The sequence below is a fragment of the Neofelis nebulosa genome, chromosome 13 (genome assembly GCF_028018385.1).
Source record: "Neofelis nebulosa isolate mNeoNeb1 chromosome 13, mNeoNeb1.pri, whole genome shotgun sequence".
NCBI classification, from domain to species: domain Eukaryota; kingdom Metazoa; phylum Chordata; class Mammalia; order Carnivora; family Felidae; genus Neofelis; species Neofelis nebulosa.
Window position 1 is genome coordinate 56,985,563 of NC_080794.1, and position 22,044 is coordinate 57,007,606.

At 41.0% G+C, this 22,044-nt stretch overlaps 1 protein-coding gene across 11 annotated transcripts in view; it reads right to left on the reverse strand.

The window, feature by feature from the left end:
* The window catches only part of CPEB3 (cytoplasmic polyadenylation element binding protein 3), a 195,719-nt gene that overhangs the window by 7,556 nt on the left and 166,119 nt on the right, over positions 1–22,044 (reverse strand). The gene's annotated exons all lie outside the window — the stretch shown is intronic.

A 22,044-nucleotide genomic window follows, 5' to 3' on the forward strand; every position in this document is an offset into this window, starting at 1 on the left:
AAACTGTGGTAGCTCTGGGTTCACCTGCCTGGGTTTGGATCTAGGCCATAGTAGTAGCTGTGCAAGTTTCTCTTACATGAGGCCACTCTGAGCCCGTTTCCTCATCTATACACCAGGGGAGAAGAATGCACACTTGATAGGGTTCCTATGAAGATTAAATGAGTTAAATAACACAAAGCACACAGAACAGGCGTGGCATAGCCCAAGCATGACACCTGAGTCTCAGTCCTGCCGCCTCCACACTATTCCTGGCCGTCCCACCTCATGTTGACAGCCTCTACACTGGCCACAGAGCTCCAGGCCTGTCCTGGCTCAATTCTACTATGAGCTGCTGGCATTTCAATGAATCTACTTCCACAATGTCCCTCTCCTGGTCCCAAGCCATTCGAATTCTCCACTGCAGGGCGCCTGGGTGTCTCAGTCGGTTAAGCATCTGACTCTGGATTTTGGCTCCGGTCACAGTCTCGTGGTTTGTGAGTTGGAGCCCCGCCCTGGGCTGGACGCTGGCAGCGTGGAGCCTGCTTGGGATGCTGTCTCTCCCTCTCTCTGCCCGTCCCTGGCTCTGTCTCTTTAAATAAATAAACTTAAAAAATTTTTTTTATTAAAAAATGTTATCAAAAAGTCTCTTTGTGCTAGACTTGAATCTCCTTAATTGCTCTTTTCATATTTGTATGTATTATAAAAGGCTACTGTCTTTCGTGAAGTGAACAATCCTCTGCCTATTTTTAAATTGTACTCTTTTTGTTGTTGAGTTATAAGAGTTCTTTATATATACTAGATACGAGACTTTTATCAGATATATGATTTGCAAATATCTTCTATTTTGTAAGCTGTTTTTCTTTCTTGACAAGGTCCTTTGATGCACAAAAGTTTTTAATTTTGATGAAGTTCGATTTACCTTTTTATGGTTTCAGCTTCTGTATTTAGGTTGATTTTTAGTAAATTCTGTATTTAGTGTGAGGCCAGGGTCCAACTTCATTCTTTTGCATGTGGACATCTAGTTGCCCCAGCACCATTTGTTGAAGAGACTTTTCTTTACCCGTGAATGGTACTGGCAACCTTGTCAAAAATCAATTACAAGCCCAGCCTTCCTTAACTATTTCAGTCCCACAGGGAGCTACTCCTTCTTCCTTTAAAAATTTTTTTTAAATATTTTTGAGAGAGGGAGAGAAAGAGCATGGAGGAGGGGCAGAGAGGAGGGGCAGAGGGTGGACACAGAATCTGAAGCAGACTCCAGGCTCTGAGCTGTCAGCACAGAGCCCAACATGGGGCTCAAACTCACAAACCAGGAGATCACAACATGAGCCAAAGTCAGACGTTTAGCCAGCTGAGCCACCCAGGTGCCCCAGCTCCTTCCTCCTTTGAATTTAACACTCCATATTGCTCCTCTGGAATTTCCTATCTATAGTCCTGCCTTGGTCAGCATCTCTCCTGAGCTTCAAACAACTTGAGGACAGAGTCCTGGAGCAAGACAAGATACTGGCAGGCCCACTATCCTAGAAGGAGGTGGAAGGAAGAAGGTGGTCTACAAAGATTGTGGACCTCTGGGGGAATGGAGCTATTAGCTGTAAGAGTATATCTAATCTGGCCTGATCTCCCTACATCTGAATGCCAAGAAGGAGTCAAACCGGTGGAATAAATCCCCTCTGCCCTGAAGCTCGAGGCCTACTGGTGAAGGCAGGGCATTCAGGGAACTGGTAGCATCCTGCTTTTCCACTTTCAGTCCATGAGCTTGGGACCACTTTGCTTCTACCACCCTAGAGATACCTATACTCAGCGTGTTCCAGCAACCAGATGTGATCCCCAATAAGCCTCGGTCAGGGAGAGAACTGGTCTCAACAAATAGCATTCACACTCAGCAGAAGAGAGCTGCTGGAGGAGAAAGACGAAAGCCATTTATAATACATACAAATATAAAAAGAGCACACACGGAGATTAAAATCTAGCATAAAGGGGACACCCTAGGTGTAAAAATGGTATTGTAGTTATATGGGTTTTCCCCTCCTCTGTTTTTTTTTTAGAGCTTAATGTTTTTAAACTGAGGTTAAAGTCATCAAAAATTAACCATTTTCAAGTGAACAATCCATGGGCATTTAATATAGTCACAGTGTTAGGTAACTACTGCCTCCATCTAGTTCCAAAACATTGTCATCACCCCAAAAGGAAACCTTGTACTCCCAATTTTGTGTTTTAAAGAACTCTTTTTCTAAAGATACATACTGAATTATTTAACTGAATTATTTCAGGATGAAATTATATGACCTGGGATCTACTTCAAAATAACCTGGGGTGAGGATGAGAAAGTGGGTAGAGATGTAAATGAAACAAGATTGGCCAAAAGTTAATGACTTTTGAAACTGGAGGATAGGAACACTGCATGTTAACAACTGTAACTGGATGATGGGGTTCATTAAAACATTCTCTGTACTTTTGTACGTATTCAAACTTTTTTACGATGAAGAAGTTAAAACATCTAACCCATAATTTTTTCAGGATCCACATAGGAGTGAAAACATATGGTATCTGTCTTTCTCTGTATGACTTATTTCACTTAGCATAACACTCTCCAACCAATTTGACAATAAATTTCATATTAAAAAAAATAAACCATAATTTTTTGACTAAGTTATCAGCTGAACTGAAGACAGGATAATCACTGCTGAGGTCCAGTTTAGTGGCCTAGAAGGTCAAGTGGTAGGCATATTTCAAAGCTCTGAGAAAAAAATGATTTCAAATAGTAAAAGCAAAGATGAGAAATTTTAGAATAGATTCAGGAGAACCTAACAGTCGAATAACAAAAGTTCCAGAAGAAGGAATAATAAAGGGAAAAGTAATAAGCTGACAAGAGCCCTGAAACTGCATATCAAAAATACCACAGGTTTCGTCTGGACTGATGAGAAAAAAATATATACCACCAGGCAGATCCTGCTAAAATTTGTAGCTAAAATTTTAGAATTCTAAAGGTAAAGAGAGGGGGCGCCTGGGTGGCTCAGTCAGTTAAGCATCCAACTTCGGTTCAGGTCATGATCTTGCAGTTCCTGTGGAGTTCAAGCCCCACATCAGGCTCTGCACTGGTGGTGAGGAGCCTGCTTGGGAGGGAGGGAGGGAGGGAGGGAGGGATGGAGGGATGGAGGGATGGAGGAATGGATGGATTCATTCATTCATTCTCTCTCCCTCTCTCTCTGCCCCTGCCCTACTTGTGCTCTTTCTCTCTCAAAATAAATAAATAAACAAAATAAAATTAAAAAAAATAACAAAGTTAAAGAGAAAAATGTTAACATGCTTTGAAGTGAAAAGAGCTAGTTATTTCTGCTACCAAGGATGGAAAGAAAACAGGCTGGCATCAGACTTCTCACTGGTAACACTGGAAGTCAGAACACCAAGGATTACTATTTATTAGTCTGAGAGAAAAAGACATGTTCTGCAAATTCTGAATCTAGTCAAGGTATTGTTTCTGTGTCAAGAAGACTTATAAGAAAATTAGTAGCCTAATGCATTCTAGCAATAAAAATGGAGAAAATACTCTATTCACAAGTGTAACAAAAGTGATCAATTACTCAGAATGAACCAAACCAGGGGCGCCTGGGTGGCTCAGTCGGTTAAGTGGCTGACTTCAGCTCAGGTCATGATCTCGCGGTCCATGAGTTCGAGCCCCGTGTCGGGCTCTGTGCTGACAGCTCAGAGCCTGAAGCCTGTTTCAGATTCTGTGTCTTCCTCTCTCTGACCCTCCCCCGTTCATGCTCTGTCTCTCTCTGTCTCAAAAATAAATAAACATTAAAAAAAATTAAAAAAAAAAAATGAACCAAACCATAAAGACATAAGACCTATATAAAATGTAAAAAAAAGAAAACAGTCTTAAAAAACACCCAAACTAACTAGGTCTATATGTACAAATTATACGTAAGTCAGACCCTGTAGATAAGAACTAGAAACCTAGAAGTTTCAAGCTTTATTTTTATGTAAAAATAAAACATGTTTAAATGGCAAACGATACCGTAAAAAAAAAGTCAATAGGCAAATGATGGATTTGGAAAAAAACTGCAGACTATAATTCATACCATACAAAGAACTCTTAAAAACTGGTAAGAAAAAGACCTACAACGCAGTGGAAAATGGGTAGACAGTAATTCACATAAGAATTTGCAGCAATCCACATTAAAAAATGTTCACATTAGGAAAAAGAAAATTAATTATAGCTTTATTCTCATCAGATCAGCAAACACCTAAAGGAGGTGATTACTACTTACCACTTGTGGATAGAAATGTGAATTGGCACAACATTTAAAAAAAAATGTTTATTTATATTGAGAGAGAGAGGGAGAGAGAGGGAATGTGCGAGGGGCAGAGAGAGAGGGAGGAAGAGAATCCCAAGCAGACTCCACACCTTGGAGCCTGACGTGGGGCTCAATGTCACAACAGTGAAATCATGGTGTGAGATGAAGTCAAGAGTTGGGCGCTTAACCAAATGAGCCACCCAGGTGCTCTCATTAAAAATTTTTTTTTAATGTTTATTTATTTTTGAGAGAGAGACAGCGTGAGGAGGGGAGGGGCAGTGGGAGAGGGAGACACAGAATCTGAAGCAGGCTCCAGGCTCTGAGCTGTCAGCAGAGTCCGGCCTGGGGCCTGAACTCACAAACTGTGAGATCATGAACTGAGCTAAAGTCAGACTCTCAACCAACTGAGTCACCCAGGTGCCCATTTTTTTTTTTATTAAAAAAATTTTTTTAACATTTTATTTTTAAGTAATCTGTACTTCCAATGTGGGGCTCGAACTCAAAACCCTGAGATCAAGAGTTGCACACTCCAGTGACTGAGCCAGCCAGGTGCCCCTGAATTGGTACATTTTAATTTAGTTTAATTTAATTTTAATTTTAGAGAGAGAGAGAGAAAGAGAGAGAGAGAGAGAAAGCAACAGAGAGAGAATCTCAAACAGGCTCCACGCAATGTGGGGCTCAACCTCATGATCCTGAGATCAAGAGTCCGATGCCTAACTAACTGAGCCAACCAGGTGCCGCGGTACGATGTTTTTAAAAAGCAAACTAGCAAATCGTTAAAATTAAAACTATATACACTCTTTGGCCAATAATTCCATTGCTGGTTGTTGTTAATGCTACTATCCCAATGCTTGGAAATATAACCCCAGATGAGAGGATACATATAAAGAATATTTATTGCAGAACTGTCCATGATGGTAAAAAAAAAAAAAAAAAAAAAAAAAAAAAAAAGTAGAAAAAAAAGTAAGTGTCCACCTATAGAAGAATGAATAAAATGTGGTACATCTACCCCATAAAATATCATGCAGCCATGAACAAGACTGAATTAATGCTCGACCTGTTGATTTAAAAGGATTTCTACAATATAGAGATGTTAAGATCAAGTGGAATGATGGATACAAACACTCACTGCAAGTGTAAAACACTGAACAAACAAATGTAAGGTCAAGTAATAGGTTTGTGCTGATATCTGAAAATGTAATATGAATAAAACTGCACCTTCTGTCTATTCAGGCGTCCAGCTGAGCTCGGCAACAATGTTCCTTAACAACTAAGGAGTTCTGATGGATGTAGTCAACACAATCCCTAGGCAGATTAGTCCTGAAACTCCACAGTCATGGCTCCTGGCCAGAGGTACACAGTATGCCTTATTTAATCAGCTTTCTTAGAGAATAATGGATTCCTCATAAGTTACTTTTCCAGAGAGCATTTTTCCTTTTCAGTGCTCAAACATCTTGAATTTTGAGGGGTTTTTTTCATGGAAGTCTTCCTAAAATGTACTATTTATTCTGCCCCATCTGAAGCATGGGGCATTATGAATGTCTTTTAGAGCAGTGCCAGGTAAATCAACGCAGGGGGCAGTTTTCACTTTTTTCTGTCGTCCCCTTTAAAACTTGTCAGTCTGGGGGCGCCTGGATGGCTCAGTCGGTTGAGCGTCTGACTTCGGCTCAGGTCATGATTTCATGGTTCGTGGGTTCGAGCCCCGTGTCGGGCTCTGTGCTGACAGCTCGGAGCCTGGAGCCTGCTTCGGATTCTGTGTCTCCCCTCTCTCTCTGCCCCTCCCCCGCTCATGCTCTGTCTCTGTCTCTCAAAAGTGAAGATTAAAAAAAAAAAATTTTAAACTTGTCAGTCTGCAATCACTTCTAATAATGCTTTCGATGACCCTTTATAAATTTGCAACTTCCATTTTTTCTTAAATCAAAGCTTTAAAATTTTTAAATGTTTATTTATTTAAATATTTTTTTAATGTTTATTTATATTTGAGGCAGGGGGAGGGGCAGAGGGAGATGGGAGACAGAATCCAAAGCAGGCTCTGGGCTCTGAAATGTCAGTCAGCGCAGAGCCCAACACAGGGCACCTCAGTGGCTCCATCAGTTAAGCATCTGACTTCAGCTCACGTCATGATCTCACCGTAAAGCCACTTTTAGCACCTGCATGAAGGTGTTGATCCAAAGAGTAGAGGCTTGCCCAGAAGATAAGACATACACAATGACTCAAAACGATTCACAAACACAGATGTTCGTGTTGGCTACCGCACCATCTTAAAGGGCAAAAGTCAAGCAGTATCTCTGACAATTTAAATCAACAGAGAGAAGTAGATGTGTGAAGGACATTGGTAGGTATTCCTACGCCAAAGAGTGATTTTTGTCTCAAGTGGATTCACTCATACGGAATGCCTCGTTTTTGTAAGCCATCATATTAAAAACTGAAATACAATGGAGAATAAGATGTAGTTCTTCCCTAATATAATTTATGATCTGAGAGTTTCTTAAAGGCACTCCCAAACCATTTGTAATTTTCGCCTTACCTGAATGCTATTTACTATTACACGATGTTTTACTTGACTATCCACATTAATCCTATTCTTCCCAATAACAGATATGTAACTACTAAATTGAAAATGTGTTTCTCTATTAATCGCCTAAATCATCTGGAGTATCAATAAGCTGTAATACGTGGAGACACTAATCTACTGGGACATTACTGATCTACACTCCATTATTAAAGTCCAAATACTACAGTTCTATGCAGAACCAGTCATATCATGAAATAGACCCTCTGCTTCAAAGGGATTTACAGGTATAAGAGATGAAAACTTCCTACAAGGAGATACCTGAATTCCATGCATCTAATGGAGATGACTATGCCCACGGATTCTGATGAATATGTGCACTTATTCATAAACTGTGATAACCAATAAGGATAAGAAGGACTGATGTGGAACCTGGATAAGTGGCTATAAATGGATAAGGGAAATAATATATTTAGAATGATATAGGCAAAGAGAAAGCCATACTTGAACACACTGTTCTCAATGTTGACATTGTTTTGTATCTAACAAGCTAGAGAAAATATTTCTGTCTGCAGCTTTTTTGATATCAGTCAACAAAATGACCTCCCAATATAAATAAAGGAATGACGAAATAGCTCTTGGTGGCAGAGAGGAGATACCTAGGGAGAAAAGAAATGATTTACAGATCCAAAATTCCCTCTCCTTGGCCCCGAAATGTTGTAGTAATGAGAAGGGGGACAGAAGTCAAGGTTAAGCTTGGTTTGAATGATGTGCTAAATGTCCTATTAAGAACAGCTAAAGAACGGCCCCTGCCATAGTCTGTCCAGTGGTGACAGGGACAATCAAATTAAGTCTGTCAGATACGCAGCCACCCCAAGGCGGGTGAGACACGCTTACAGAGGGCTGGAAGTCGAGTAGAAGCAAGATTTTAGATGATGGAGTCACAGTGGACAAACTGGAGAAAGAGGTGTAACTTAACAGGGACATACGTAAAGCCTTGCTCAGAAGTCAGGTAGGCCATTTCTTATCATCTGGAGCAACATGCTTCCTGGAAAAACCATTTTATTCGGTGTGCTAACGCTTTTAAATACTGTGTGCTCCTAATGTCCTTGGCATGTGTCACAGAGTACATCTATCCATGCCTAAAAACCATAGTAACCTCATTAACATTCCCACTAAACATAGTGTCTTTACAGCTGCTAAAGCAGGTCCTCTACCAGCAGGCAATACTAAGATTGTTTGGACATAAATTTTTCGTTTTCCAACTGACTATGAGCTGGAATCCTGCTGTTTAGAAAGCAGATGACAGATGCCTAGGAAATTAAAGCAGCAATGTGAAAATGGCTTTTCCTTAGCAACAAAGTCATCCACAACCTTCCAGATATAGCAAATATTCACAGTTATTAATTTTAGAAGCAATCTGGGGTAGATTAAACAAAAACATACGTGAAGCGGTTTGAACTTTCTTTTTACCTTTTAGAGGATGGGACTTACTACTTTTCATATTCTCAAGTGTGAGGACAAGAAAGGTTTTAAAATCGTCCTTGTGCTTTTTCCATAGTTCCGAGAATGCTTATGTTGCCACCTCTGCCATGTTTACAGAGTGCACAGGGATCTAAGAGGGCTCTGTCTGGCCTTAAAGTGACGTCTTCATGAAACAAAGAAGGGCCACCTGACAGGCTCCCACACAATCCATAGACTGACCCCCGAGTCTGGTTCTCTTCCATGCTGTTTGGGAATGGGGCTGGAGGTGAGGATATAAATCAGCCCCAAACCATGTTCTAATGGCGGAAGAGTGTATCATGTGGGGAACAAAGGGTAAGAAAATCATTAAAGATCTGCGAAACGCATAATTGCCATGGTGTCACCACCACCCCAGAACAAATGTGGAAGTGCAGAGTGCCCTGGCTCCATCTGTTAATTGGCTATTTCACAGTCTTGCAGGCCTCAGTTTCCCCTAAGAAACTGCTAGTTGACTGATATTCTCTGACTTCTGGGGTTAAAGAACTTGAATGTCCTACTGAGATAACTTCTTAGAAAAATGGCGATGGTCTTTTTCCCATGAGTATGCTCCTAAACAGCCTCTATGCTCAAATATGAGCAGGAAAGAACAACATTTAATCACTCTAAAGAGTTTTCATACTAAAAATTATCCCAGGGGTGCCGGGGTGGCTCAGTCGGTTGAGTGTGTGACTTCGGTTCAGGTCATGATCTTGTGGTCAGTGAGTTTGGGCCCCGAGTCGGGCTCTGTGCTGATAGCTCAGAGCCTGGAGCCTGCTTTGGATTCTGTCTCGCTCTCTCTCTGCCCCTCCCCCGCTCACACTCCTCTGCTCTGTCACTCAAAAATGAATAAATATTAAAAAATAAAAATAAAAAAATTATCCCAATTCCAAGAGAAAGGATATAAAAAGAGAGATCAGGACAGGAGAGATCAGGGGTCAAGACTAGGAAGGAGAGACAAGACAAAAAAGGTTCCATGCTGTTCAGAGAAGAGTATCTTTCTTTGGATGACCCGAAATCCATTAAAAAACTATTTCTAATCAAAGGCTCTGCGATTCCCAGAGCTTTGAAATAAGCCCAGGAAGGATTAGTTCAGACGATATTTGAACTCACTTCTGGGCGTTGCTTCCTCTCAAAGGGTCAAATGAAACACAGCTATAGCTACAGCTGGGAAGTTTTCAAGCCAGCTCCAGCAGGGGCCAATAGGAGCAGCGAAGTAAAGGCCAGGCTGTAGGAGTCCCAGACTAAGGCTTGGAGCATAAATAGTCTGGGAACAGGTCATCAGAACCTGTACTTCTTTAGCTATTGAGTCACCGTTATCTATTCCAGCTGTGGCTGAGGACAAAGTGTGGTGTCATCAGCATTTCTGTTAGTATGGTTACTGGGTCATATTCATCTTCATGCAGGCTAAAAATATAAATCCTTTGATAGTCTGTGGCTAAAATTCAGGCCCAACATGTTTCTAGGGAAGAGAGAAAAAAAGATTAAATACGTGAGGTACTTGAAGTGCTTGCAAGAAAGGTGCGATGGGTAACATCTCATTAAATCAAAAATAGTTATTCTAAAAGGATGCTATTCCAAGCAAATATTATGCACTATGGCTGAGCTCTCACAATGTTCCTTAAATAGGAGCGCCTGGGTGGCTCAGTGGGTTAAGCGTCCGACCTCGGCTCAGGTCATGATCTCACGGTCACTGAGTTTGAGCCCCACGTCAGGCTCTGTGCTGACAGCTCAGAGCCTGGAGCCTGCTTCAGATTCTGTTTCTCCCTCTGTCTCTGTGCCTCCCCAGCTCATGCTCTCTCTCTCTCTCTCTTAAAAATAAATAAACTTTAAAAAACCCCAAAAAACCCCAAACAATGTTCCTTAAATAAAAGTATCAGAAAGCTTCCAATTAGCTAACCAAAAGTCAGTCTCTGGTCCTCAGCATTAAACTAAAACAAAATCATCAAGGGAACATTATTTATCAATGGTGGATTGATTTCAAAACTACTGATTACCGTTCTTATATAGAGACTGGTACGTGAGAGAGATACAATAGATAGTCTCAAGTCATCAAAAAGACGAAGAACTGTAACTACAAAAGGCGATCATCAAACACCCAGTCAGTGTCCCAACTGACCACCACGGATACACAGTTGTTCTTCCCTGTCCCCACCCCAACTCTCTGGAGATGGAAAATGCATGCCCAGCAATCCTACCTCTGTGTATTTATTGAAAAGAACTGAAATCAGGCCCACGTTCACTGCAGCCTTATTCTTCTTTTCCAAGATGTGGAAGCAACAACCTAAATTTCCACAGACATGGATAAAGAAATTGTGCTATACACATACAATGGGATATTATTCCGTCTTAAAAAAGAATGAAATCCTGACACATGCAACAACATGGATGAACCCTAAGGCCATTATGCTGAGGGAAGTAAGTCAATCACAGAAGGGTGAATGTTGCATGAATCTATTTATGTTTCTAGGTAGTTCCACCATAAGCATCTTTGCCCCAAGCATTTTTGTTAAAACATTTTTGTTGTGTAACTAATTGGCTACAAGGCAATTTTATTGTAAAAAATAAAATCATGAAAAAACAAAAGAGCATCCATCTAAAAAGGACATCATGAAATATGAAAATGGTAACAAAATTAGAATGACTATTGTGAGGGGCGCCTGGGTGGCTCAGTTGGTTGAGCGTCCAACTTCGACTTAGGTCATGATCTCACAGTCCATGAGTTCAAGCCCCGCGTCAGGCTTTGTGCTGACAGCTCAGAGCCTGGAGTCTGCTTCGGATTCTGTGTCTCCCTCTCTTTCTGCCCCTCCCCTGCTCATGCTCTGTCTCAACAACAACAAAAAAAAGAATGACTATTGTGAAATACAAAATATCTGAATACAATCAAACCTATAGTGTAAATACACAGCAATACTGCATAAATAACTGATTTTATTTTGTGGATTGTACCTAAGCACTTGACTTCAAGTCTTTTGTTCAGAGTATTAAACTTTTTTTTTTCTTATTGATTCATCTCATTTGGCATCACTTTTTTTTCACTGAAATTTCTTCCTTCATTATGAGAGGCTGTAAGTTTCCAAAAAATGGGATGCGTATTTATAAGTGAACTTTGTATTGCTTTGTGAAAGCCTTCTACACCGTTCTTAGTTCTGGGCAGACTGTCACATGTTTACTGACAGACATTCCAAAGGTCAATGGGAAATCTGAGTTCAAAACTGTGTCACTGTGTAGACCATTCGGAGGGCTAAGATTTATACAATAAAAAAAACAGGAGTACTGCGTCAATAGAGAAATAAACCAAACTGTCAACCCAAACTGCCAACCAGTTATTTTTTCACCTTTTAGGGAAAAATTGCCTTAAGGCCAATTGGTTATGTGGTGAAAACGCTTGTTGGCAAAACTACCTATGGCAAAGATGCTTACCAAGAAAATACTGGACATGTCAATTTATATGACAGACCTAAAGTAGTCAAACTCCTAGAAAGCGGGAAGTAGAATGGTGGTTGCCAGGGGCTGGGAACAGTGGAAAGTAAGGGGGTTGTTCAAAGGGTATCAGCTTTCAGTAGGCAAGATGAAAAAATTCTAGAGATCTGCTGTACAACAGTTTGTGCTTATAGTTAACAATACTGTTATTGTGCACTTAAAAACTGGTAAGAGGGGAGATCTTACATGCTTTTTCACCACAATAAGAAAGAAAATACATGGTGGGTAGGACACACTTGGGAAAAAGGGGTTAAGAAAGAGAAAAACAATCCCTACTTATTCAACTTCTAAATTTGAGGACAAAGAAGAAAAGAAGCTGAAAACACAGTGTTTTCTCAACTGGGTTCCCTAGAATGTTATTCCCAAGAGATGGTACATTTTAGAAGAGTTCCATGATCGAAAAATTTGTGAAAAACTACGTATTGTTTCCTGGAATCTTTACAACGACTGGTATATACAAGATTCTAAGAAGTCCTAGAATATACCAGGCTATTTAACTTTCTTCTAGAAAGCATTTCCAAACACATTTGACTCAGGAAAATATACATATATATATATATTTTTTGTAAAATAGATATTAAAATCAAAAGGGACTCATGTTTCACAGAGAATATAGGGAATGGTGGTTTAGGGGAACTTATTTTAGGGACAGATTCCTAGGCAGGCCAGACCTGCCTACAGAGAGCTCCTTCTGTTTCAAAAACTGAGATAACCAACCAGTGTTACCCCTGTCTTGCCTGAAATATTTAACCCATTTTATCATGTGAAATTTCGCAGTTAGATTGTCTAATGAGTATCTTCCAGAAGAGTTCACATATTATTCATGGTTTCGTGTATATCAGTGTGTTCTCAGTACCACTAAATACTGACAGGGTGCTTTAAGTTTTTAAAATTGTTTTCATGAAAACACACACACACACACACACACACACACACACACACACACACACACTTATCCTTCCTTCAAGTTATATAGTAAGTGGTATAGTGAGGACTAAATTCCAGATTGGCTGATTCTAGCCTAGTATCCTTTCTATTAGTAAGAAGGCCTCTGTGGGTTGAGTTGGCAGACTTTAACCTATGTCTACTGCATGATGCATTTCAAGTTATAAACATCTAACTTACAAATTTCTAGAAGACAAATGACTGAGTTGTGGTAAATAATAGTTGGGGAGAGACCACCAGATTTTTAAAAACAATTTTCTTTAATGTTTGTTTATTTTTGAGAGAGAGAGAAAGAGAGACAGAGCACGAGTTGGGGAGGGACAGAAAGAGAGGGAGACACAGAATCCAAAGCAGGCTCCAGGCTCTGAGCCATTAGCACAGAGCCTGATGCGGGGCTTGAACTCACAAACTGCGAGATCATGACCTGAGCTGGAGTCAGATGCTTAACCGACTGGGCCACCCAGGCGCCCCAAGACCATCAGATTTTTAAAAAGAAATTGTTCATATCGATCAAATATGCTTTTGTTAGGCTAAAGGAGATTCTACTGATTTTATCCTTATAAACTTTCTCAGGACCACACAGAGTAGACAGGATAGAGAAACGGCCATATTAGGATTACCTATTTTTTAATGATCTCACTTTTTCACACTACAAAAACATTTCATATGTGAGTGACCTAGCCTTGAGTTATAAGGAAAACTGGATTTACCAGAGCTTTCATATCTTAAGTGTTCATCTGGTGTGACTTCTAAAAATACCATTAAAACAGACAGAATGAGTACAGGTGCCCTCTTCTGCCCTTATTGTACTTAAATACTTTAAACTGTTCCAGTTTTTCACAGAAGCACTGTTCGTGGATTAGAAGCAAAATTTAATCCTAACCTTCTACTCAACTTGAGGTTCGAAATCTTTTCATTATCAGAGAAAAGATACTGGTTAAAAAAAAACCCACTTCTTTCTGGACTGAAGAAAAAAAAAAACCTTAAATCCTTTACATGGAAAATGCATTTAGATGTTTACATCTATAAAAGGGACTTAAGAGACTCTATGTGTGTCTTGACTAATATCCAACCAACATGTTGGCAGACTGGCAGCTAATTTTTTTTTTTTTTAGTGTCAACTTCAACTATTTCACTGTCTCTATATTAAAGATTCTTAGTGGAACTAAGTAGGTGCTTTAAAACTAAAAAAAAAAAAAAAAGATAGAGAGTCAAGAATTAGCCTTGGACGTATGATTAGGCAGCCGCACAATTTGAATAGGCCAGGCTCAGTAATGATACAAATCAACATCAGTGCCACCAAATAACTTTCCAGAGTGCTTCTTTCACCTGACACTGTTTAACTGCATGATAAACTGTAAGACAGGCTGGTGTTCTTACTACCACTGGAAAATAAAATCAATAAAATCAAGCTTCTACAAGGTGGTAAACTGCCCAAAGCCACGTGGTGACTGGGAGAGGAGCTAGGAGTATAGACTCTGACCTTACAGTTGCCAAGCCACAACACTTTTTTACTATCCCCATGGTTCTCTGGGTGGCAAGGACACGGCTGGGCATGGGGTTTACCCCTCTAAGGTGCTGATGGTCATACACCATAAATCCCCCACTCTATTAGTGCTCCAGGGACCTGTTACCCGGGAGAGGGCGTCACATGCCTCGTGTGTGCCAAGGCAGAGACATCAGGAGCTGCTGTGCTGGGCATCACATAACTTTAATATTGTCAACACGGGGACAAATTACCAACTGGCTGATAACTGATGAATATTATCCATAGCATATGCATAATGTAACCTTTAAAGGTTTACATTTAAAATTTAAAATTTTTTTTAATGTTTATTTATTTGAGAGAGAGAGAGGAAAGAGAGAGAGCAAGTGCACAAGTGGGGGAGGGGCAGAGAGAGAGGGAGAAAGAGACAATCCCAAGCAGGTTCCATACTGTCAGCGAAGAGCCTGACATGGGGCCTGAACCCACGAACTGTGAGAACACGATCTGAGCCGAAATTAAGAATTGGGCACTTAACTGAGCCACCCAGGGACCCCTAACCTTTAAAGGATTTATTTCAAGATACTAACAATGTTTCATTAGAAGTAAAAACTAAGGCATAAAATTATATTTGTGTCATTTAAAATTATTATTTTTATTTTTTGTATCTATTTGTATATTTTATTTTTTCCTTTTTAAAAATTTAAATTCAAGTTAGTTAATATACAGTGTTATCTTGGCTGTAGGAGTAGAACCCAGCAATTCATCTCTTACATATGGCACCCAGTGCTCATTCTGAAAAGTGCCCTCCTTAATGCCCATTTAGATTTTCCTCACCCCTTGTGTCATTTATAATAATAATGTTCCCATAGTAAGGGTCATGATGACATTTAAAACGCCAAACATCTCCACCAAATGCTATAATCCAGTGCAGCTGCCCTGGTTCCTGCTCACTTGAAAAAGGTATCATATGAAGACAACATAAAAGTGAAAAGCAAAAGCAAAAGAACTGCAAAAAGGCACAGAACATTTTCCAGCTCATTTTGCTAACATTAAAAAGCGTCCAACTTCGGCTCAGGTCATGATCTCACAGTCCACGAGTTCAAGCCCCACATCAGGCTCTGTGCTGACAGCTCAGAGCCTGGAGCCTGCTTCAGATTCTGTGTCTCCTTCTCTCTCTGCCCCTTCCCTGCTCATGCGTGTGTGCTTTCTCTCTTTCTCTGTCTCAAAAGTAAAATAAACATCTAAAAATGTTTTAAAAATGGCTTACAGATATATTAGAAAATCTTGATAATGAACTCCAGATGCGCCCTGTTCTGTGTAAAATATGTTCACCTGGGAAGTTACATGAACTGTTGGAACATATATAAAACCCACAAAAGGACCTGTGATCTAACTCAGGGGTTCCGAGTCTAAGGTCTGTGGAAAAAGGACTTCATGGAAGAAATGGGTATGAAGAGACATTAGACCCTGGGTGGGCAGCAAGGTTCAGGAAGGGACCCCCATGAGCAGAGGCACCTCTGCCCTTAACGGACAGGTATGTTGAGAGTCTCCAAGCCTCTCTTAGATTCTCCTTTGTTGCAAAGTAAAGGGGTTGGACCACATCATGTCTAAGGTTAAGTCCAGCTTTAATGTCAAAATATAAATTTATTATACAAGTGAGTGTTCTTAATGAAGTAGGAAAAGAAAGCCATGCAAAAGTGCCCTTTTGTGGGTAGCTGGATATGCCAAAGGTTGCTGTCTAAGGGCTTCCTACCTGGGCTACCTCTCAGGTGACATTCATTCAACAACTTATTCATTCATCTAAAAACAATTAATAAATGTGTGTCCACTATGTGTCAAGTATTAAGTAGCTAACATGAAAGACACACAGTCACTGCCCTCATGAGTTCTACAGTTTAATAGGATAGAAGGACATTAAACGAAACAATATTTCATCACAGAGGTATTTAAGGCCACAAAGGAATGGTAGACGGTATCATGACAATGATCAAACAATGAGCTTACAAAGAGATGTAAGCTCCACTGAAGAAAAGATTCCTAAAAATATTACAATTCAGCTGAGACCCGAAGGAAAAATGGATATTAGGCAGGGAGGAAAAAAAAAGTATGTATAGATGACCTTAAAAAAGAGAGAAAAAGGCCTTGACTGCCTCAAGACAAGGAAGAGAGCGCTAAGGCAAAAGAAGTATGTAGTGCATGAAGGGTCATGTAGGCAATATGAATTAAGGATTTTGACCTTTATCCCAATGGCAATAGAACATAACCAAGTGGTTTAAAGGAAGGGAAGACATGATTCACATTACGAGTTTAAAAGAGGCTGTTGGCTCAGTCAGTAGAACATGAGACTCTTGATCTCAGGGTCATGAGTTCGAGCCCCACGTTGGACGTGGAGCCTATTTAAAAAAAAAAAAATACAGCAAGTAAGCAAATAAATAATCACACTGGTTTTTATGTAAAGAATGAACTGAAGATTGGCTATGCAAAGTGGAGAGACAGTGGGGAAGCTCCCCTAGATGTCCAGGTGACAGATGAGAGTGACTCATCCAGTACCCTTGACAGCCTTCCATGGTCGCTTCCAGTCCTTGTTCTCCCATATATCATCCCGATTTATCCTATACACTCACTGAGTGCCACCCGTGTGCCAAGCATTCCCATTCAGACCTCTGGGCACAGGCTGCAGTCAAGATCCTGGCAGCTCTGTAAGGGAGCACCATTAGCAGACCCTTCCACCTCTCTGAGTCCTCCCACTGCCAGCCATACCACGGCAAGAAGTTTGTTGAAACGCAGATTTACCAGCCAACTCAGTAAGTCACATATTCTTGGAGGACTCTAATTATAGCTGCAGCCTGGGTCACAAGTTTGCCTCAACAGCCGGGGCTATCTCGTTCCTGTGACTTCACAGAGTACAGGCTAAATAAGGAGGATCTCCTCCATATAATAAATAAATAGGATACATGCAGTGTCTCCGCCCCCTTCCCCACTGGGGGTTACTGTGCAATTGATCCTCGTACTGCGGGCTTGAAGGCTGTTCGGTTCAATACCTCTTCCTGTGTTCTAAATCTTACTGTGGTGATGGCTGCACAACTATGTAAACATGCTACAAATTATTTAACTATACATTTTATTTTAAAAAGGCTTTTTTTTTTTTTTTGAGAGAGAGAGAGAGAGACAGAGAGAGAGAGAGAGAGAGAGAGAGAGAGAGAGAGAGAGAGATAGTGCACGCAAGCAGGGAAAAGGCAGAGAGAGAGAGTGGGAGAGAGAGAAAATCCCAAGCAGGCTCCGCATCACCAGTCCAGAGCCTGAAGTGGGGCTCCAACCCACAAACCGCAAGGGCGCGACCAGAGCTGAAGTCAGAGGCTCAACTGACTAAGCCACCCAGGTGCACCTAACTGTACAATTTAAATTGGTGATTTGTATGGCATGTGAATTATATCTACGTAAAGCTGCTACCAAAACAAAACCCAAAACCGCCACCTCTTCCTTAAAAAGTGAGGGCATTCTGGGTGAGTGAAACGACGGGAGAGGGAGAAAAGTGCCAAAGTACAGGACTGACAGATCCCACAGATGTTGCATACTGACATATTGTATTTTACGATAAGCAAGCCAAAAGGTCACTAAGACTGTGAGAAGAAATCAAATCTATAAAGGTTGTATTTTCCCCATGAGCCACTCCATCTAAAAACTTAGCCAAAGTGCAGCAATAACAACAACAACAATAGATACATAAATGGTTAAATTCTCAAAAGAGAGGTATTTTTTGAGAAAAGTTGGCTGGATACAAAAGAGGTAAAGGAAATACACCAAATTCTTCTTCGTGTGCCTCCCACAGTTTACCTAGGGAAGGTGCAACCTGCGAGCACACCTTAGTCCCAGAACTTCCCAAGTTGCTGGCACTGCTGCTCTGCAGGCGGCCCTCTCCCACTCTCCACACAGGCCCAAAAATGAAGGGGTTAGAGCCTGCAGACAGCAAGCAAGCGGTCCTTAAAATGCCATCTATAGGGGCACTTTGGTGGCTCAGACGGTTAAGCGTCTGACTCGATTTCAGCTCAGGTTGTGATCTCACGATTCATGAGATTGAGCCCCATGTCGGGCTCTGCGCTGACAGCATGGAGCCTGCTTGGGATTCTCTCTCCTCCCATCTCTCTGCCCCTCCCCTGCTTGTTCTCCCCCTCTCTCAAAATAAATAAACACTGGGGCGCCTGGGTGGCTCAGTCGGTTGAGCGTCCGACTTCGGCTCAGGTCATGATCTCGCGGTCCGTGAGTTCGAGCCCCGCGTCGGGCTCTGGGCTGATGGCTCCGAGCCTAGGGCCTGCTTCCGATTCTGTGTCTCCCTCTCTCTCTGCCCCTCCCCCATTCACGCTCTGTCTCTCTCTGTCTCAAAAAAAAATAAACGTTTAAAAAATAAAAAAATAAATAAGTAAATAAACATTAAAAAATGTTATCTATAGGTTATTTTTTTTTTTAATTCACTGAGGCATTATATCTGCATTCATAATGATACCGACAGCAAATGAAGTTCCTCTGACCAGAAAGGTAATAAAGGTCGATGCTATTTAAGATAGTCAAGTCTTGGTTTAAAGGCAACTCTAGGCTAATATAAGAAAGAAGGAGAATAAGGCTATAGCATTTTGGAATTTGCAATATCAAGGAAAAGGGATTATGGGCACAGAAAGATACATTTTCCTGACTTTTAGGACAGCAAATTTCAAAACCTTAGCTATTGCCAAAAACCTACAGGGGTTATTCAGGAAAGAAGGTTGTGCCTAATAAATTTTCTGCAGACAATGAAGAACAGAGCCACTGAGAAATAAAAAGAGCATTACCTAAGGAAATACTGATATAGTTATATATAATGGGAGATCTCTGGAAAGCTCAAACTTAAGCTTTAAGAGAAAGATAAAGAAAAATAAAACTAGGGATGAACTTTAAAAAGCATCTAAGAAGGGTGCAGTTAACAGAGGCTCAAAATGCCAGAGTCAAAAAAAATAAGGTATTGTTGGCTACGTTCAAAGTAAGAAGGAAACAAGAGGACAGAGCAACAATTTGGGGGAAGGGAGTGGAATGTTCACAGAACAGTGAAAAAGGAACCTATTTCAGCACGGAAGCTGGCTTACGTCTCTAAGATAAAGAAAATGGTCTCCATATTGGTCAAAGCAAACAAAGGGCGTGAAGAGGGAGCCAGGAGCCAGGAGCCAGGAGCCAGGAGCCAGAGAAGAGGGACCGGGCCACTTTGAATGACTTGCAATTTTCTCACTTAGATGACTCTCATCCCAGGGCACTGAAGGAACTGACAGGATGTGGATGGAGGTGGCATTCTTGTGACGACAGCAGCAGTCCCACTGTACATACGTATGATGTGTTACATTGTATATATTGCTTTCTGTCCACTCTCTCTTCTGGGCTTCTCACAGGGCTGTTACTACTGCCTTATACACCAAAGCTCAGCATTTAAGTAATGTGCCCACAATCACATAGCCCCCTGGGAATGAGACCAGACATAAACCCAGCCAGTGCTCTTTACACTAACCAGTGGTCTTTTCGTTACATCTTCAGCAGAGCAACTGATAAAATTCAAGCTACATGATTTTAACATCAGTATTGAGTGCATTTGTAGCAAGATGCATACTGTTAACCATCAAGTGCTAGTTACTAAATATCTATCCAAATGTCATACAGCTCTGGCTGATGTTCAATCCTCAAATCCCATTTAGTCTTCAGACCATCCCCAGGAGGGAGTTACAGATGAGGGCCCAAGGCTCCTGGCACTAAGTAACTTACTTGGGGTCATCAGTGACTAGTGCAGCAGAAATTTAAAAGTATTGAAATCTATTCTAGCTCCAAACTCCACACTCTTCCCATTACAATTAACTGCTACTCTAAATGGTTATCAAGGACTACTTTATGATATGGAAGGTACGGATAACTCAAATGCAGTGGGAAGAAAATAGTCAATGGCTTTCTCAAGTCCTCGGGAGTTTGATACATTCTCATAAGCATGGCCCATCATCAAGCTCACAAAACCAAAGCCACTTCTCTTTTAGCCTGGTTCTATGTCTTGTGGGAAGATGTGCTAAAGGGCTGAGTATAGCAGAAGGGGAAGGGGCTGTCAATAGAACAAACAGTATCTGAATTTACTGTGATTTTAAAAGAGGCTCGGAGATGCCATGTTTCCAGGGGCAAGTGTACTTCCCTCTGGTAAGGAGTAGGTTAGAGGTTAGCCTGGGGGCAAAGGGAAGATAGAAGCATTGGGAATGGAGGCTTCTTTTCTCTTTTAATTTTTATTTTAATATTTATTATTTTTGAGAGAGAGAGAGACAGGGCATGAGTGGGGGAGGGGGGGAGAGAGAGAGAGAGAGAGAGGAGACACAGAATCCGAAGCAGGCTCCAGGCTCTGAGCTGTCAGCACAGAGGCCGATGCAAGGCTCAAACTCACAAGTTGTAAGATGATGACCTGAGCCGAAGTCAGATACTTAACCAACTGAGCCACCCAGGCACCCTGGGAAATGGAGGCTTCTTTATCTTTTCTAGTACCTACCTCCTGTCTAGTCACTAGTTCTGGCTTCACAGGGGGAAAAGCATACAGATGAGAATCTAAGGCTCTTCAGGTTAAGTTTATTGCCTGGGGTCACCAGTGACAGGTGCAATAGCAGTCTAAATGTAATAGAATCTGGTGTTTTCAGACTCACAAAAGCACAGGCACAAGCAGGTTCACTGGCACCAGCAGCAGTACTTAAGAAAATCCTCCAAGTATAGCCATTCGTCAATTTAACAAAGGTTTATCGAGCACCTATTACCGTAGCTGTACATCAAGCAATGGGTAAGCACCGGAAATGGAGCAGAGAGAGAGACAGACACCAACAGCCTATCTTCGTGGAGCTGACAGTCTGAGGGGGATTACTGCTCTAAAAAGGGAAGCTCAGAACGCTGTGGGTGCCTGAAAGCTAGGAATGGAGTTGGATCTTTATCACACCTCGGAGTCTCCATTAATTCAAAGAATTTCAAAATTCTGAAAAAAGAGTTCTTTTATTTAGTTTAATTACAAAAACAAACAAACCACCACTACTTACTTTTCAGGAGCCCAATAATGTAGCAACTAATTATTTTAGGCACTGGCTTTTCTAATTTGATCAGGTAAATGTCTTAATAAAAATATAACTTGCTGAATATTTAAAAATCCATCACCAACTGAAACTTCCACCTTCCAAGAAATTTAAGTTTGCTACACAAAATTAGTCAAAAGTTGACCATAGAGAGTACAGGTGGAACTTCACAGTAGGATATATTTATACTACTTTAATTTATTCCAGTCCAACGTATGCCCCAACAACATCCTTTGCTGGAAGCTGTTAACAGCCACAGTACAACTGCACAGGGAGGTGTTCAAGACTTGAACTAGTCTACTTGCTCTATTCCTTCATTAATACAGGTGTCAGATGATCTCCTGCTACCTTCTATTCCCCCAAACTTCCAAAGAGTGGCAGAGCTGGGATCTAAGGGATTTAAACCTACGTCTGTCCACAAAACCAACTGAGCACACCAACCCCCTACAACTCTATTGCATGTCCCCTCTTTACATCAGAGGTAGCAAATCAGAGGTTACATCAGAGGTACCTGCCTAATGGCCAGGCAGGTAACACCATGGTGCAAAAGGGCAGGTAATGCATATGCATATACCATACAAGCAGGACTACAGGGAGTTGGAGAGGGGACTGGAAAGGGTAGCAGCTATTTTGTTCCAATGATTGCTATCATGTGTGGTCTTGCAATTTTAAGAGAAACCAGAATTTCAAAATTTTATGTACACTCCTGAACATTAACATTAAACGTTAGTCCAAACTTATTTG